Source organism: Drosophila navojoa, chromosome X (genome assembly GCF_054131105.1).
Source record: "Drosophila navojoa isolate 15081-1374.11 chromosome X, UAZ_NAV_1.0, whole genome shotgun sequence".
Taxonomy (NCBI): Eukaryota; Metazoa; Arthropoda; class Insecta; order Diptera; family Drosophilidae; genus Drosophila; species Drosophila navojoa.
This window is the reverse complement of record NC_142895.1, coordinates 32,994,175-33,000,578: the sequence shown is the minus strand read 5'-3', so window position 1 is coordinate 33,000,578 and position 6,404 is coordinate 32,994,175. Positions and strand designations below refer to the sequence as shown.

General features: G+C 31.8%; 1 long non-coding RNA gene across 1 annotated transcript; it reads left to right on the top strand.

Moving 5' to 3' along the window:
- Positions 1-3,650: 3,650 nt before the first annotated feature.
- LOC149090887 (uncharacterized) lies at positions 3,651-6,298 on the top strand. Its single transcript, XR_016197397.1, has 3 exons — positions 3,651-3,747; positions 3,803-6,215; positions 6,271-6,298. It is a non-coding gene; the product is annotated as an uncharacterized LOC149090887 (long non-coding RNA).
- Positions 6,299-6,404: the final 106 nt, after the last annotated feature.

The following is a 6,404-nucleotide window of genomic DNA, read 5'->3' as shown; positions in this document are numbered from 1 at the left end:
TGTCCGTATATAACGCGCGCATATTGAGTTCATCACTAAAAAACGATAACTCATTCCGATACTTTTTTATCAAAACCTTATTTAAAAACCCTTATCGAAGATCACTAAAAAAATTATATCTCCTACATCTTTCAAGCTAGTCTCCAAATTTAAAATGTATATAAAGATGTATTTTATACAATTTCGGTTTTGTTAAAATAGCGCTAATACTGTAGAAAATTATTCCCGATTTGTCACACCCCTACTGGGCGTAGACACCTCATTTTTGGTCAGTTCTTAGTACGAGCTAACAATACCGTAACTGCAATTTTAATGACTACGCTCAAAAAATGAGAAACAAGTTATTATTCGATATGCCATGCCTCTAAAGAGTCGCAACAATATTTTTTGGGTCATCAATAGAAGAGGTTTCAAGTAACTTAACTATCCAAATTTGAAGCCTTGTACAAAACCAATTTACTAATTCATTTTTGTGAATGAGTATAAAAACTTAGGTAAGAAAGAATACTCATTCACGGCTGTTTTCCGATTTGCTACGCCTCCAATAGGTATATATGTATACATATACATTCTTTTGCTGGGCTCAGTCTTTCGAGGCACAATCAGTGAAAATAACGCACGACAAAATCAGTGCTCTGCGAGCGTCGGCCCGAAATGAACAGATTTTCATATATAGTGCGGTTACTCGCTCTTTTTCCCTCTCTCTCTTTTACACTCTTTATGCACTCTTTCTCTCTATGGTCTCTCAAATAGCATAAGGGCACAAAAATTGAAAATTGTTCGCGATGATCCCAGCTCTTTCCTTTGGAAAAGGTATACCGAAATCTTAAAATCGTTTGCCACGTTTATACAAAATTTTGGCGTTTTCATGATTATATCTAAGAATTAGCATTTGTGTCCCTGGGTGCGAAACTCTTGCTGTCTGTGTAAAAATCATGGTGCGAATAATACATGGTTAAATAGATAATTTAATGAACTATATTTTCAGGCTATGAACCCCTTTTCAATGGGAAATTAAGGTAAAATAGTTTTGTTGAAATGCAACAAGCAGAAAGATGCGCGGCAGAATTTAAAAATTATTAAATGTATAATGTGAGCTTTAAAAGAGTTCTTTTAATTTTATTTTCCTTCCCATCAAAGGTTTTTTATACCCTGAACCCATTGAAAATGGGAAATCAGGGTAAAATGGTTTTGTAAAAATGTATTTAACAGGCAGAAGGAGGCGTGGCAGAGACTTCATTAATTTTTTTGGATAAAAAAACCTTCTCGAATATCAGTTATAAAATTATATCTATTACATCTCTAAAGCTAGTCTCCAAATTTAAGTAAGTCATCATATAATACAAAAATGTTAGAGTTTATGACAATCCAAATATTTCTTTCTTTTTCACTTATAACATATTTTGTTAATACTTTTCATCTAATTCGATATTCAAACTGTCTGGATTACTTTTATATTGATTTTCATTTCAAATTTTCAGTTTCGCTTATATCAACTTATCGTTTTTATTCAACAATACTAGTAGCTATCCGTTAACTATCCATGGATCAAAACTATGTACACAATTGGGGCATGGGATACGAAGCATAGTTATTCATGTATATTTCAATATATAAGCGAAGAACACTCTAAATTTGTCACTACTTATATAGGGCTCAGAGGAGATAGCAAATAGTGTGTTCTTATCTTGCAATATCAGAAGCAAATTTAATATTCAACGGTGTGCCAGTTTTTTAATAATTAGCTTCCTTATGGAGAATTTTATTTCGCGAGGAGCTCGGTTTTTTTAAGTTTCTCAAATTCTACTCTTGAATGAATTGTTTTAATTTTAATAGATTCCAGTTAGTTTTTGGCAAATATTTTTTATAAAATCAATAAATTGTAACAACTTGAGCCGAAATAATGTTTTCCACACTTTCATTCATATTGTTATTCTTTTTTTCAACGATAGACAATTCTTTTTAGCTGAACTTTGCTTGATCATAAGTCTAGAAATTCAACGCTGAAGCTCATATTTTACTAGAAAATTTTATTTTTTTATTTATTTATTTTTTTTAAGCAAAGAGGAGCAGAAACGGTTAATAGTCTTCAATAATAAAAGGTTCAGACAACACGTTCACACGTTCACACGTTAATATATTAACTAAAATACACGACAACAAAACATTGAAAGATTAGACATTGAAACACATGTACTCAAAAATGGGAATTGACAAGTTTAAAGTTTTCTTTTTATTTACCGCAGCACTAAACTTGAAAGTTGCACCAAATTTCTCGCGCTTTTTGTTTAACCCTACGTTATATAGTAGGGATATTCCAAATATTTTTAAAAAATACTTTTTACTTTATTTAAAATGTTTATTATTCGAATATAAACACATAATGTATTTATGTCAATATTTCGGTCTGTTTTCCTATAGTGAAGGCCAAGCTTTCAAGTAAATGGTCAAGAAATATTGGCTATACTTAGTGTACCGTATATTGTTAGATCCCTTAGAAATATTTTTCTAAAACATAATATATACATTCAAAAATAAATAGCATAGTTTGATTGGGAATAATTAGAAAATTATATGAAACTCAGACTGAAAATTAAGCACGTTGAAAAGACAAGTAAAATTTACCGCAGAAGTCTTTAGCTACAGTATGCATTGTTGCCGATCAGGCATGCATTACGGCGTGATAAAATCAGTGAAACATCATATTTTCATATGCTATGCAGTACTTTTGAGTTACTCTCTATTACTTATTCATTCTGTCTGCCTATGCTCTCTCCCTCAATGTGCGAAAAGAAATTGATATCTGTTTATTAGCAAAAAAAAATATTTTTTTACTTGAACATAAATTTTCGCTCTTTATTTAAAAATAAGCACTGCTTGGTTGCGTCCGTCAAACTGGTTATCTGACATATAAGAATTTGTCTCTTGTGTCGTTGGACCTTATGCTTTGCTCCTCTAGTTGGTTCAGTGTGCTGGTATTGTATAATACTGAACTTCAAATTTTCTTCAATAGGTTTGGGGCCCAGACACAATAGCAATCAAATGCTTGGATGCCTGATTGTTTTAATGAATAACAAGAAAGCTCTAGTCGAGACTGTTCGACTACGAGATCCCCTAAACCCTACAAGCAACTGATATTTCAATAATAATTAGCACACACACACGCACACACACGCATACAAACAAACACACGCACACACACTCACATATACAGGCAACTGCGCTTGGGCTGCGCTGCAGTGTTGGCAATATTTTGAGAATTTATTTGTTGAATAATTTAATTTCTAGACGTACGATCGTAATGAAACTTTCAGAACGAAATCATAATGTTTATGTGTATACCGAAGAACAAGTCTCTAGTATTTGATATACGACTTTTACAAAGATGAGGGTGAAGGGGTGGATTTAGGGGTGGGGGTTAGTTTTAACAAAAATCGAATTGTATATAAAATGCGTCTTAATATATATGTAAGCTTTGTGTACATTTACATTTCTCTAATCATATGTTTGTGAGTTTTACATGCATATGTGGGCCACATATCGATAAACACAAATAAATTATCGGGGAGATCAGCTGATAAATAAGAAGATGAAAAAGAGAGATTTGTGATACAAGTGAAGTTAATGAGCTTAATAATCAATTAATCAATATTAAACTACTTTAAAAATAATTATAATAATTAATAATTGAAGTTCAATGGAATGCATAGGAGCATAAACATTTAATTGTTGATTCGCTTATTTTAGGTTAGTAACCATGTGCTATTATCTTTTCGTTGTAATAAAAGAACGCTTATTTTAGATGAATCAAATTGTGTCGTTGCTCCAAGGGAGTACCAACGTATTATAAATCAACAATTAGTACGTTTATGGGAGAATAATACAAACAAAAAAAGCACACTATGGCAAAGCTACAATTTGGGTTTGAATTGGCTGCTGACGAAGATCAAAAATCAAACACTATTCTAATAAAATCTATAACAGACGAAGATGGGAAGAAATACAGCATTCCACAAAATTACCAATCATGCAAAGTTCACCCTGAACTTATGAAGTTACCAGAATTCCGGAACGTTGCAAAATCATTGCAAAAACGGGGACAATTCAGGAATGTGTGGATGAAACTAAGTGACGAGATTTTACAGCTATACAGAGATGGAAGTGGTAATATGGTAATCAATAACTATCTGCTACAAGATATTTCGGGCATGGAACAAAGCAAAGCAAACACCTCTGCAGATCAAATAGATACAACTTTATTGAAGCTTCTTGAAAAATTATGTGAAAGAGAAAGTGACTCTATGAAAGATTGTAAAAGCACAAATTTGAATAGATTATGTGACAAATTTGTGCTTGATAGATTTGAAGGTAAAAAAATGAATTCAAACCAATGGTTACAGACATATGAAAGTGAGTGTAATAGGTTAGGTATTATCAAAGATGTAGAGAAAATTGAAGCTTTAAGACTATTCTTAGATGAGGCAGCGGAGGAGTGGTTTAACTCTATGTTAATTAAACATACAATAAGCTCTGAGTGGGCAACATGGAAAGAAAATTTTTTACAAACTTTTGCAGTTAGAGGTTGGACTTCTGTCACCTATGCGCTGAATTACAAATATATCTCTGGCTCACTTCTGGATTATGCATTAAAAAAAGAACGTTTATTACTGGAAACTGATAAAAATATGAATAATATAACTTTAGTAAATCTAATTGTCCACGGACTTCCAAAATTGATAAGAAATAAAATTGACAGACAAGATGTCACAGTTCCAGTTGCTTTATTTAGTGAACTGAGAAAATTTGAGGACATTCTCGAAACAAAATATGTCAAAGCATATGAAGATAAATCTAAAATATTTAAGACAGAAGTGAAGCCCAAGTTTAAACAACCTTGTAAGATTTGTGAAAGCAGAGGGAATAAAAATAGATATCACCCTGTAGATTTGTGTTGGTTCAACATCAGAGAAAACAAAAGCACCGAATCAAATAAAAGAATAAACTCAGTATTGGAAATTGACACTACTGCAGAGAGACCATTACAAATAATGTCTTTAGATATAATTGGAGGCTTTGGTGGACAACGATCGACAAAAAGATATTTACATTTATTAGTAGATCATTTTACTAGATTCGCATATATATCATGTTCGAAAACCCAACTCGCTTGCAACTTCGTAAAACTAATTGAAAAAGTACCGAAGCATCATAATTCGATTGAAATCTTGCTTGCAGATCAGTATCCGGCCATAAATTCAAATGAATTCAAAAGATACCTTAAGGAGAAAAATATAGAATTAATTCTAACCGCAGTAGATGCTCCCTTTTCTAACGGTCTGAACGAAAGATTAAACCAAACCTTGGTAAATAAGATAAGATGTATGCTCAATGATAATGGTGCAACAAAAAAGGCATGGTCGAAAATCGCAGAAGAATGCGTAAAAAAATATAATAGAACATTGCATACAGTAACAGGATTTTCTCCTATCTATCTGATGAACGGAGAGCTCACTGACTTACTACCTCCGGAACTAAAAAATATGAACAACTATTCAAGAAATTTGGAACAAGATCGGAATTTAGCACTGCTCAGATCAAAAAAATCCCATGAATATAATAAAACACTATTTGATAAAAATAGGAAAAAACATGATTTTCAAAAAGGCGATATGGTCTATATAACCAACGGCAATAAGCTAAACAGGAGAAAAATGGATGAAATAAGAATTGGTCCTTTTGAAATAGAAGAAAAAATCTCTGATTCGATTTGTAAAATAAACACGGGTCGTGGAAAAAAATCTATATCTCTTTACCATGTCACAAAGCTCATTCCGATGGCTGCTTAATTCATAAGTTCTAGGCTTAATTCATATTTCATAGAAATTAAGCGACTAGGGGGTGGAGATGTAAGCTTTGTGTACATTTACATTTCTCTAATCATATGTTTGTGAGTTTTACATGCATATGTGGGCCACATATTGATAAACACAAATAAATTATCGGGGAGATCAGCTGATAAATAAGAAGATGAAAAAGAGAGATTTGTGATACAAGTGAAGTTAATGAGCTTAATAATCAATTAATCAATATTAAACTACTTTAAAAATAATTAGATTAATCTTAAGTTAAAAAAAAATAATTATAATAATTAATAATTGAAGTTCAATGGAATGCATAGGAGCATAAACATTTAATTGTTGATTCGCTTATTTTAGGTTAGTAACCATGTGCTATTATCTTTTCGTTGTAATAAAAGAACGCTTATTTTAGATGAATCAAATTGTGTCGTTGCTCCAAGGGAGTACCAACGTATTATATATATTTCAAATTTGGAGACTCTAGCTTTAAAAATGTGGGATATATAATTTGTTTACTGATTTTTGATCAGTTTTTTATCGATAACA